Here is a 12,953-nt window from a genome sequence, read left to right on the forward strand (position 1 = left end):
GGCCAGAGGGAGGCTCATTGAGTGAGATGGTGGCCGTGTTAGGTGTGGGGACGAGAGTCAGGCTATTTCTCAGCCACATAAAAGGTGGGCAGGCATGGTGGCCACTGTCATCCTAGTCCTGGGGAAGGTAGGGACAGGATTCTCGGGGCAAGCTGGAGAGCTAGGGTAGATGAAGTGGCAAGCACCAGTTTCTGTGAGAGATACTGGCTCAATAGGCAACTAAATAAGACACCTATTTAGTTTATTACAGTCCATTTTGATTTGGGATTTGTATTCTAGCTCAGCATGAGGCATGCAATGTCCTGGTCAACATGACCAGCCTTAGAATCCCTTAGAAGACACATTCTGGTGGAGGTGTTCCAAGGGAAGTATAACTGGGGAAGAATGCAGTGGCTCCATCCCACGCGGTCTGCTTTTATATTGACTAAAGGCTGGGGAAGGAGAAACCCAGATGACTGCCAGAGTTCAGTTGTTTCTGCGTCCTGACGCACAGAGATGTAATGGTCTTGGCCGCATCCTGTTGCCAAGAGCTGGGCAACTCTGTCCTACCATGATGGACAACTCTCTCTCTCAATGAAACCATGAAACAAAAACTAAGCCTTCTTCCTTTCTTTGCTTCTTCTCCTTCTTCAGTTTGGTTTGTTGAGATGTGTTGCCTTGACTGTCCTGGAACTCCCTATGGAGACAAGGCTGGCCTCATACTCAGAGATTGACCTGCGTTTGGAGTGCTGGGATTAAATATGTGCACCCTGGCTTGGCTTCTCTTAGGCTTCTGTCAGGTGGTTTTGTTTATTTGTTTGTTTTGTTTTTGTTTATGTCAGCAGAACAAGAATAACTAATACAAGGACCCTTAGCTGTGAAGAGTGGTTGACAGATGCCAGTGGGTGCCTCTTGTAACGAACATTGCTGATGGCCAGGCCCCAGCAGATCATCTATTTTGTGATGGGCTCATCTTCTATAATGGGATGATGTGCTCTGTGAAAGAGACTTTGATTCCCATCCGGGCTTAGTTTTGATTTTTCTGAGTCAACCGTAGTGATTCTGTTTTCCTTTCCAGTGCTTGGTTTAAGGGAGGGCTCTGTAGGATGTAGTGTTTGATTAGGGTGCTTCTGGGTAACAAGTGAGTCTGTATCAGAGCCAGTACTGGTAGCCAAATATCCTGCTCCTTAGCCCTTTTCCTGCCTCCTGCCTGGGAAGCAAAAAGCCTGACTGTCAAGTTCTGCTTGGCCACATGTAAGAGACAGAATGGCATGGTTCCTGCCCTGGAACAGAGCCAGCAGGGTGAGGGCCTCTGTGAGTGTTGGTGGTTGTTGTGGGCATGAGGCTTGTTTGAATACTAATATACATATTTTCATGTTCCTCCTTTAAGGAACGTCCCCTCTGCCAAGGTTAATGACTCCGTGATAATCAGAGACAGCACAAGTCTGGGAGGCAAGGGTGTGTGGCTAATGTCTCAGCAAAATGGTAGAATGCTGTGACCTTCAGGACAGCCCTTGAGGCTGTGGGAAAGAACGCTGAAAAAATGAGTTCAGAAAAAAAAAACAGAGTTTATCAACTATGTGAAATATAAGGATGCATTGTGAATTATATGAGGGGCAGCGTGGGACAGAGGGAGTTAAGGTCCAGGCCCAGGCAGAGTAGGAATGGTAATTTTAGGGTAGGGTCCCACCCAGCTATCTTATTGCCTGTGCTTGTGCTTGCTATATCTTTCTAAGAATCAAGGGGATGGCATCATCTAGGGATGCTGATTCATAGGATAATCAAAAGGGAACCTGGAGTAAATGACTGGATTGATGTGTAAATAAAAACTGAGCTCTTGATCTTCAAGAGATGAGATATCTAGAGAGTTTTAGGATAGAAAAAAAAGCAGTCTCAAGCAGAACATAGAGAGAGCAGTCTGGAAAGCTGTCTCAAGCAGAACACAGGCCATCAGCTTGGACCCACGATTTGACTTCAAGTCATTTGTTTAGCTGCTTGCAGACACCCTTTCTCTCAGAACCCCTCTCTAAGCCGAGGCTGTTCCTTGGCACCTGGCTGCAGGCATGTGCTGTGAAGCTTCTCTATCCACAGAAAGGTATAAGAGGAGACCACCATTGCTGCCATATGACTTTGATTCTTCTCTTCAGAGATTCCACCATGTTGTCTCCTTCTGGTGCTGGGACCTGAACTCTCCTCAGAGTCCCCACCTCTGTCTGCTTGTCTACAGCATTAAATAAGTCTTGTGACTTTATGGAGCGATCTTTGTCTTGGTGTTCGTATCTGAGACTTTGGCCTAAAAACACAGGAAGTTCTCCGGAGGCTCCTAGAGAAAGTGCCCTCTCTTTGGAAGTTGCTGTGCTTGCATTGAATTCCTTGAAGAATGGTGACCATCTGTGACTCTGGCATAAAAATGACATATTGAGGAAGGCAGATGGAATTAAAATGGGTCTTTCAGGCTTAAACTGTCAAACTGTGGAACAGCTTATATGGCGACCTTCCAGAAGAGTGTGAGAGAATGAATTTCTCTTAACCTCTGATGCAGTCAATGAGTATTGTCTGTCTTTGCTCCTCTGGCCATTCCAGATAATATTGCATTGGGGACAGTATCTTTAAATGACCATCAGGGATAGAGTTTTCATAGGCCTCAAGGGTTGTTAAATATTAGCTGTTTGAAACCCAGGAAAGGCAGCATTCAAAGACCCCTGGGCTTGATGTCAAAATAGCTGGCTGTAAATAACATCTTTCATTTATTGTTTGTTTGCTTAACTCCTTAGCCAGCACTACCCAATAAAGATTATAATGCTACCCTTGATGCAAATCATGTATAATTAAAGTTTATCTGATAACTATATTTTAAAAAGTAAAAATAAATCAGTGAAAAGCTAGTATTTGGTTGAACCCAATATATTAAAAATATTAAACATGTCAGAGTAAAAAATAATATGGTATTTTATATAATTCTGTATTTTATTTGTACTGTTTTTTTTAAAAGATTTATCTTAATTGTATACGGATGGGTATTTTGCATGTATGTATGTCTGTGACCCATGTGTGTGCCTGGTGCCCAGGGAAGTCAGAAGAGGTTTCAGATCCCCTGGAAATAGACAGACATTTGGAAGCCACCACACAGTGCTAAGAATCAAACTCCAGTCCCCAGGAAACACAACCTGTGCTCCTAACCACTGACCCATCTCCAGCTCCTATATTATTTTTAAATACTAAATCTTTGAAATACAGGTTTCCACTCATAATGCATCTGAGGTTAGGCTAGTTATGCCAGAAGTTCTCAACACACATGGTTAAGCATTTATTATAGCAGACATCAAGCTCTGTGTGATTCACGATCACATAAATTCTAAATCTAACAATGTACTCCAATTCTTCAGAAATCTCCATGGGAAGGACCTCTGGGCATGCCTGTCAGAGAATTTCTAGATTGTGTTAATGGAGGTAGGAAGGCCTTCTGAATAAAAAGGGAGGAAAAAAGGAAAAAGCAAGAGGAAGATTGGCATCTATCTCTCCTTGCTTCCTGACTGCAGATGCAGTGTAACCAGCTGCCTCACCCCTGTGACCGTGCCTTCTTTCTTACGGAAGGGATGGCACCCTCAAACCGTGAGCCAAGATAAACCCTTCCTTCCTTTCTTTGGTCAGGTATTTTATCACAGCAGTGAGAAAAGCAACTAATTCAAGGATTTCTCGAACTCTTGAATTTTCCCATGAGTCGCTGTGTTAGTCACTTTTCTGTGTCTGTAATAAAACACCATGACCAAAAGCAACTTATGGAAGAAAGAGTGTACTGATTTACAGTTCCAGGGGAATAGGGATCTATCATGTCAGGGGTGCATGGCAGTGACTGGCAGGAGTGGGAAGCTGAGAGATCACATTTTTAAACTGCAAGCATGCAGCAGAAAGAGAATGTAATCTGGATGTGGGGAAAGACTATGAAACACTCTAATCCAATGAGTGATATATTTCTTCCAGCAAGACCACACCTCCTAAACCTCCCCAAGCAGCGCCACCTACTGGGGGGGTGTCAAATGTTCAAATACCTGGGCCTATGGGGCACATTCTCCTTCAAACTTAGCCATCTTGTACATATATGCACCAGGCATATATGCATGTTACACTCATCATGCATAATTAATGTATATTTATTCCTAAAATTGCAATGGTTCATTGATATGATTGTTTTGTTCCATTACTATGCAAATCCTGTGTATTAGCATACTGCCATGACTGTCTTTTTGTTTAGAGCAGAGTTGAATCCCTTTGTCTGTCTCTCACTTCCCAGTCTTCAATTCTGTTTCAGGATTATAGAAAGTGAGGTTGAGGAATGTTCTTCCTTAGTTGGTCCTGGAAGGGAGTTCAAGTCTCTTTGATTCCCATGATGCACATCTCACCTGGGAGCACCTATGTTCTCTGTGATAGAGTCAAAATTATGATTCCTAGGTCCAAAGCAGTGACTCTGAGAATATGCACAGAAGGAACAAAAGACTTCAGTGGGAAGCTTGAAATTGTTAAGAAAGAACCATTTGGAAAGTTTGTTCCCCACCCCTGATCCCCAAGGAGGAAAGAAAAGAAAAGAAAAGAAAAGAAAAGAAAAGAAAAGAAAAGAAAAGAAAAGAAAAGAAAAGGAACAACTACCCAATTATTTTGGAAACTAGAGGAAAGGATATAATAGCAAAATAGAAAATATATGCTATAATGTGTTGTACAGAGGTCTACTATGGATCTTATTACAAAGGTGATGGGCTGGATAGAGTTAGGGATCCAGTCTGAAATTACCAGTTCATATCTAGGAATAGGAAACTTGACAAGTGGCCATCACCCTGAGAACCCTGAAGGAGATCCCAGAAGGAGCATAGCAGCAGGCTTACTAGGCGAGGGGACCTGCCCACAGCCAGCCAGTCATTATGGTGCCAAGGATCAGGGGGCTTTCCAAGAGGGAAGCCCAAGGGGTAGTGTTCCTTTCCTTTGTTGTGTGTATTAGTTGGCATCTTGCTGGGTGTGGTGGCTTGTCAGGAAGCAGACCTGTTGCTAGGCAACCAAGGAGTTCTGAGGAAATTCTCCTCCCCAAGGAGATTGACTTGCCAGGAGCCTTCAAGAAGGATTTGGATATTAACAAACAAGAATGTGCAGCCTTAGGGAGTAACAGCTTAAAAATTTTTGTTTGTTTGTTTTTGAGAAGACGATTGGTAGAAAATTATGACCTGGGCATGGAAGGGAAGTGAAAGAAAGGAAGAATAAGAACAAAGAGGAGGAAGGATCAGGTTTCATGTGTGTGTGTGTGTGTGTGTGTGTATACATATATATATACATATATATAATATATATGCATTCATATTTGGGTATTGCTTTTCTTGTTGCTGTGACACAATATTTGTCAGAAAAAAAAAACATAAGGAAAGGCCTGCCATCTTACTGTTCAGGTGGATATAGACCAATGTCGTGGTGAAGATGAAGGTAGCTTTGTGGTGGTAGTGAGCATGCAACTGGGACGTCTGGTCTCTTTGTTTCTTTATCTTGGCCACACAGGAAGCAGAGTGATGAATGCTGGTGTTCCTTACGTTTTATCATTTTCTCTTCATCTCAAAGATTCAGGGAGAAAGGCCACCTACCCAAATCATCATGGCCAAATTAATTCATGCAAGTTTTTTTTTTTTATTCTTGTTCCTTCGCTGTTTTCCCCTAAGGTGGAGTTCAACAGATTAGCATTAGACATGGTGAAGAAAAGGGTTTTTATAGTCCAAGGTCAGGGGCTTTCCACGTGAGGGATTTGGCAGGCAGATGGGTGAAGTTACAGAGTAACGTAACAAGGTGGTCGCTACAGTAGACAGCCATAACAACCTCCTGAAACAAAGGTGGGGTTGCCAGACGGTCATAACAACTCTTTGAAACAAATACATGGTTGCCATTTCCTCGAACAGGCAGTACAGACTCGTTTGTAGTTAAAGGTACAGATGGGGCATAGCCCAGTCCTTGAGAAGCATAAGCTTAATCACAAACAGAAATGAACCTAGTTTGTCTTTACTCTAAGGTGACTTTTAAGCCCAAGATGGAGTCAGGCTGGTACATCACCTCTTCCCTTCTGTTTGACCTAAGCCTCCAGCTTATGAGATGCTGCTGCCCAGAATCAGGGTGGGTCCTCCCTCCTCAGCTAACATACGTTTGGAAACATACTCACAGACATGTCCAATTGATAATAAAAACTAACCACTACACTCTATCATCTATGGGTTGTGAACCCCCTCAAGACCATCAGAAAACACAGATATTTACATTATGATTCGTAACATTAGCAAAGTTAGAGTTATGAAGTAGCAATGAAAAATAACTTTATGGTTGGGGCATCACCATGACATGAGGAACTGTATTAAAGGGTCCCAGTTGAGAAACCACTGGTCTATCATCATTAAAAAGATTGATTTTTGTATTGTATGTATATGGGTGTTTTGTCTGGATATACATCTGCATACCAGAAGAAGACACTGGATCCCATGGGACTACAGTTACAGACAGTTGTGAGCCACCATGTGAGTGTTAGAATTGAAACCAGGCCATCTGGAAGTGCAGCCAGTGCTCTAACCAGATGGCACCTTCTTAATTCTCTCTTATTAAAAAGTCCTTGGAAATCAAACTTGGGGTCTTAGTCTGGGCAGAAAATGTCTTTACCTACTGAGCCATTTCAGTGTCCATGGGCTTTCTTCTCCTCCCCCTCTCCTCCTCCTCCTCCTCCTCCTCCTCTTCTTTTTCCTCCTCCTCTTCTTTTTCCTCTTCCTCTTCCTCTTCTTCTTCTTCTTCTTCTTCTTCTTCTTCTTCTTCTTCTTCTTCTTCTTCTTCTTCTTCTTCTTCCTCTTCCTCTTCCTCTTCCTCTTNTCTTCCTCTTCCTCTTCCTCTTCCTCTTCCTCTTCCTCTTCCTCTTCCTCTTCTTCTTCTTCTTCTTCTTCTTCTTCTTCTTCTTCTTCTTCTTCAATTAAGTAAATTTATTCAGTAGACTTAGGCATCTGCAATGGTGACTTCAGCCTCAACTCCTGGCTCAATACTGATAGAAGAAATCTGCTTAACAATCTCAGAAGGACTCTATAAATCAATGAGTCGTGTGTGGATCCTCATCTGGAAATGATCCCATGTCTTGGAACCTTCACCACAAAGTGTTTTTCTGGTAGTGACTTGGTAGGCAATGCACAAGGGCCCTTTCACTTTCAGATTATTTTCCTTTGTGCCTCTGATCAACTCTGCATAAACCTTCTCCAGCGACTTCAAGTTGCAGCTGGTGAGCATGATTCAAATTCTGTGAATTGCCACTTTGGGCTCCACCGCCATCTTTCCGGTATCATTAAATGCCATGGCTGAGGGCTGCTTCCTGACCAACTTGTTCCTCAGCAGGAGCAAACAGCGGTGAGTCGGGACTGAGAAGACTGGACAGAGCTCTGCAGCACGCACCACCAGCTCTCAGAAAAGGAGTCCATGGGCTTTCTTAAAGGCTTCCATTCTACACTGTGGAACTTTGGTGACCCAGGCAATCATGTTTCAGAGGCTTTCTGCTCATCTCCAGTCAGCTCTGGGTGAGAGTTTCCCACAGAGCTGGTGACTGGGCATGGAGCACTAATTGGAGGTGAGCTGTCTCAAGGAACAGGCCTTTACTTAGTGAGCCTTTGTGAGTAAGAAAGAAATTCATCTTGGAACAGTCAGTCTAGATGTAGTTTTGCCACTGATGAAAGATCAAGCAACTTTGCATACTGAGAAAGATGTCTATCACAGTCCTAACGTGCTGCCTCCCTGCTGCAGAAAGGCAGTAGGTAAACACTAGTATTGAAAGGCTGCTCTCTGCAATTGAACCACTACAGTTTTATAAAGACGAGCAGGTTTATATTCACAGTAAAAACGCTGCAGTTAATAACATACAATGAACTTGAATCTGAACTGAGATGTTTCGGCAGTGGTCCACAGTGTGCTGTGTGATTACATGCAAAGTATGCGGAGCATGCTGTGTGTTGGCAGCCAATGATGGGTCGGAAGTCACATGATGTAACACTGGTGAGTCCTCCCTGAAATGCCTCAGATTTATCACAATTTTTTATTTTGAGTTATGGAATTATATTTTGGTTGTTGCTTGTCCAGAGACCTTTTTTTTTCTGTTGCCATTTTTTTGCAAGTCTATATTCAGTTATAACCTGTGGTTTAAGAAGCGTCCTCCTAGCCCCGGCACTCCTCTGGTTCTGCCCAGTGAATGGCTGCATCCACAGCTGAAGGAGAGAATGAATGACTGCCCCAGAAGGTTTTAGATGAGTATTCATAGATGCTAACTTTGTGACAGAGAGCTCTTCTTCCTTCTCCACGTTCCAGAGTTTGAGGTGTGATGATCCCCTTGCCTCTGTCCCCCAAGTGCTGGAATGAGGCAAAAAACCACACATCTCATTGAGGCAGTGCTGGAGATCAAAGACAAAGTTTCATGTATAATAGGCCAACATTCAACCGGCTGAGCTACAGCCTCAACCCCAACCAGTAGTAGCTTAATAAGAGCAGAGAAGGACGCTGTTCAAATGCATGGGAAGAGCTTTGGGTTACACCATGCCACCAACGTAGGGAAAAATCATGTTTTATGAAATATGATTTTAAAAATGGCCAAACCAACAATTTAGGGGGTGAATTAAAAGGCAAAGATTAAAAAAAGAAAGGATGGAACCACATCATCAGTAGCTCACCAAAGAAAGTCTAGTGCACATCTTACACATTTAGGTCCCTTAATGATGGGGACTCTGGAATAGTGCTATACAAATAATGGTTCCTGGAAAGACAGTTGTCAGAGACCGTTTAAATGACAATGCTTTAGATAAAATTCTAAAGTTCCCAGAAGTTAAAAACCAATCTACATTAAGGATTGTACAAGACTGACTGATCAGAATTTTATAAATATGGAGAGCTGCAGTATTGCAGGACCAGAATCAAGTTATCTTGCCCTGACTTTAGTGTCCTTAAGAGCATTTAGGACCAACCTCCTGTATCTGACCTAACACCCTTCCAACTAGCAGGTAAAACCTCTGGGATGCACTAAACTCAGAGACTGCCGGCCTCTCGCAAAAGTCAAGGGTATCCCAAGGTCCAGGATATCATCCAAGAGCATCTGCGACCTGAGCTGTGGCCATCACTTTTCGATCACCTGCCTCCTCGCCGCTGTTTCTACCATTGTGTCTGATAAGTGTTTTGACTTCCGACTTATTTCGTTTTATGATGATAATTGCTTGCATCTTGGGTTACGTTATTTGGGTAACCTGGATACCTGCTCCTGGGTCACTCAGATTTGGCCCTGGATAAACTCTTCCTGCCTTGGAGGTGAGAAAAGCTGTGTTTTGCACCGGCAAAAATCAACGCCCAAACTAAGCAGCATTGGGAAGCACACACGTGACTTAAATCCCCGTTCGAAAATTGACCCCCCTGAAGAATAATGTAATTTTTCCTTTTGCTTTTCATTTCTGAACACACTGAAACCAAAGTGCAATCTGGAAATCTTCAGCCACAAGAAGAAGAGTCTGGAAGCAAAGGAGCTGATAGATAGTGCTGACACCCTCCAACGCTAACAGTGGTCATGTGCATCCCAGCTGCAAACCAGGCTGGTAGTTGGCTTTATTTTAAAGGGATACTCCTAGTAAGGCCACTCTTGCCTCTGAGCAGCCCAACCTGCTGCCCCTAAGAAAGGCAGCCTCTGAAAGAAGTTGCTGCTCAAATGTTTATCAGGGCAGATCTCTCCCCCACCTTCCCTTCACTAGGAATTTGTGAGCACCCGGGCACTTTAGGCCACCGTGCGCTCAGAGAGTAGCAAGGCATGTGCTGGTGTGGCTCTTTACTTCCTATGAAAACTTCTTTCATCTCCAGCATTGCAGGGGCATGATGGGCTCTCTGGTGGCCGAGCAAACGAGAACAGGGGAGCCCGAAAGCCTTTTTTTTGGTCCTCCCTTAGAGCGAAGGAATGCAATCCTCCGGGCTTTCCATGAACTTCCAGGAGACTAAGCTGGGTCTTCAAAGTAGATGGGGTTGGGGGCTGGAGAGATGGCTCAATGGTTACGAGCACTTACTAGGTTGGCCTAGGAACCCTGACGTGGTTCCTAACTGCCTGTGACTTCAGTTGCAGGGGATCCAATGCTCTTTCTGGCTTTCATAGGTGCCTGGATGCATGTGGTGCCTATAAACACATTCAGGCACTTACACACATACACAAGCGTTTAAATAAAACAAAACGGAAGAATAGACTGTGAAGTGACCTGAGTCTAGAGAAGCCCTGCCTTTGTGCACTGCATTTGACACACAGGCACTAGGTCCCAGTGGGCCACAGATCCCCTTTCCCTTCTCTTTCCCACTGCTTTCGAGCCTGCTTTGTGAAGAAAAGTGCAGCAGCCCCAGTTTCCCACGCACACCCTGCGCTTTCTTGTAATTGCCTGCAATCCTATGGACGCATTGGCTCAGGCTGTATAACAGAATGCCTGGAGTGGGGTTGGTAGTCAGTAGCCCTTAAGGTTCAGTTCCGCAGGCTGGAAGTCAGGGTCACAAAGTCCGCAGTGGCTGCTGAGGACCTCCCTGGCCTGCAGAGGACAGCCTTCTGCTATGTCCTCAAAGGGCCTAGTTTCTGATTTTTGTTTATTTTTGTTTTTCCCTGTAAATGTCTAGGTGCCAGAGGCCATCTCCAGCAGTGTGTTCAGTGACTCAAGGAGGAGATGCGGGGTCCGCGACTGATGTAAAGTAGGCACACATTCACACACACTGAGTGGATGAAGCAAGCCTCCACCAGCTTTATTTTTTTTTCTCTTAGTCCTAATATACCTTAATGCAACCCTCCATGCAGAGGAAAAAAAATCACATTACTATAATTTCTTAATCATGAGTTTCAATTACACATAATGATTACAAGTTTCATATTTTTAAAGACAAGTTGTTTTAAATTCCACATCTGATCGCTCAGCTGCTCCTGTTGTTCCCTCCCATAATCTATCTAGATCCCAAAGTCATCGTCTTTCTTTGGCAGGTTAACAGAATTTGAGCAAGCCAACTATTTTTAACAGTTTCTCTTGTTCTGGCAGGTAGCAGTTTGCAGTTACAAGGAAGGAGACAGACTTCATGTTATTCTAACTTAACACAGTTCTTACTCATCTACCACAGTTAACCATCTAACTAGTCTTACAGTGTTAGTTTCCATAGCAAAGTAAATGTGTAGTTAGCTGGAGAACTTTAGGTCAGAGGCAACAGAAAAGGGAGGATCTATTCAGTCTACATGCTGCCCAGGACCAAGTCCTCAAGGCTCATCAGCAAATGGATAATGGATAGTTATCAAACCGGGGCAATCACATTTTATAGTGGACACTGTCTTAGCTAGGGTTTCAGAAGTGCTGTGAAGAGACACCATGACCAAGGCAACGTCTTCTAAGGGGCAAACATTTAGTTGAGGCTGGCTTACAGTTTCAGAGGTTCAGTCTGTTACCATCATGGCAGGAAGCTTGGCAGCATGCAGGCAGACATGGTGCTGGAGGAGCCGGAGTTCTACATCTTCAGATCTTCATCGGAAGGCAGCCAGAAGGAGACGGTCTTCTGCAGGCAGCCAGGAGGAGGGTGTGAATTACCCTGGCCAGACTTGAGCATATATGAGACCTCAAAGTCCCACCTCCACAGCGACACAGTTCCTCTCACAAGGCTACACGTCTTCCCATAAGGCCACACCTCCCAAAACTGCCACTTCCCACAGGCCAAGCATATTCAAACCACCACAGACACAGACGCTCAATCTAAACAGCGGGCACTGGAACCCAGTTACTCTCTCTGATCATTAGCCTGTCCCTCGTAGAGGAAACTCGGGACCCCATAGCAACCGGGCTCACTTTGTTCTTGCTTCCTGACCTTAGCAGGCCTTTCACTAGGTAACTAAAAATGTGTTTTTGTATTTTCATGTTGTGCTGCAGGTTTTCTGCTACAAAGCGGCTGGCAAAGCGCTCTGGCCTAATTTAATTAATTTTTCATAAAAAACGCCTTGTCCTAATCTTTTCAATTATACGTATTTAAAAAAATTTTTTTTTATCAGAAATCTTTAGCTAAATCATTTATCTGAGTGGCATTGCTTTTGGGAAAGTTATTCCCAAAAGCAATGTTATTGTTATTCATTGTGATTACATTGCTTAGACTTAGAAACCCCCCAAGGCTATTTACACCAGGCAGAAAACAGGGAGATTGAGGCAACAGCAGGTGCAGTCAGGGCCAGCAGTAGTACAGGGTCTTCAGGAAGCAGGACCCTCAGTGTTTTGCCTCTCCGAGGTATACTTATCATAGCTCTGCTGACCTGTGAGTTGTCATGCTCGAATACTGACTGTAGCTCCTCCCACTGCATGGATCCCGCCATCTATCAAAGGTAGCAGCTCTGTGCTAACAAGCACAAGAGAGATGTGAAGGGGCCCCTCAAACGAGAGTCTGGCAGAAGCCCTTCAGCCCTTGGGAGTCAAGACTTCTAACTAGGTCCTCTGCATATATGTTATGGCTGAGTAGCTTGGTGTTCTTGTGGGGTTTCTAACAGTGGGAAGGAGGGCTGTTTCTGATTCTTTTGCCTGCTTGTGGGACCTTTCTCCTCCTACTGGGTTGCCTTATCCAGCCTTGATATGACGGTAGGTGCCCGGTCTCATTGTAGCTTGGTATGTCATGCTTGGTTGATGTCCCTGGGAGGCCTGCTCTTCTCTGAGGGGAGGCAGAGGTGGGAAGTGGGTCTTGGAGCTTGGGGGGGCTGGGGGGGAGAGAAGAAAGGAAGAGGGACAATGTAGTCGGGAAACATGAGAGAAGAATACAAAAGAATTCCAACACAGTTAACAAAGTTTGCTGTGAAGCTGGGCAGTGGTGGTGCACGCCTTTAATCCTAGCTCTTGGGAGGCAGAGGCAGAGGCAGAGGCAGAGGCAGAGGCAGAGGCAGAGGCAGAGGCAGAGGCAGAGGCAGAGGCAGAGGCAGA

The 12,953-nt window shown here is 44.4% G+C and overlaps 1 pseudogene; it reads right to left on the minus strand.

Annotated features, from left to right (window-relative positions):
* Window positions 1-6,975: 6,975 nt before the first annotated feature.
* Window positions 6,976-7,326, minus strand: LOC110291757 (annotated as a pseudogene).
* Between the last annotated feature and the right edge of the window lie 5,627 nt (window positions 7,327-12,953).

This window comes from Mus caroli, chromosome 3 (assembly GCF_900094665.2).
Source record: "Mus caroli chromosome 3, CAROLI_EIJ_v1.1, whole genome shotgun sequence".
NCBI classification, from domain to species: domain Eukaryota; kingdom Metazoa; phylum Chordata; class Mammalia; order Rodentia; family Muridae; genus Mus; species Mus caroli.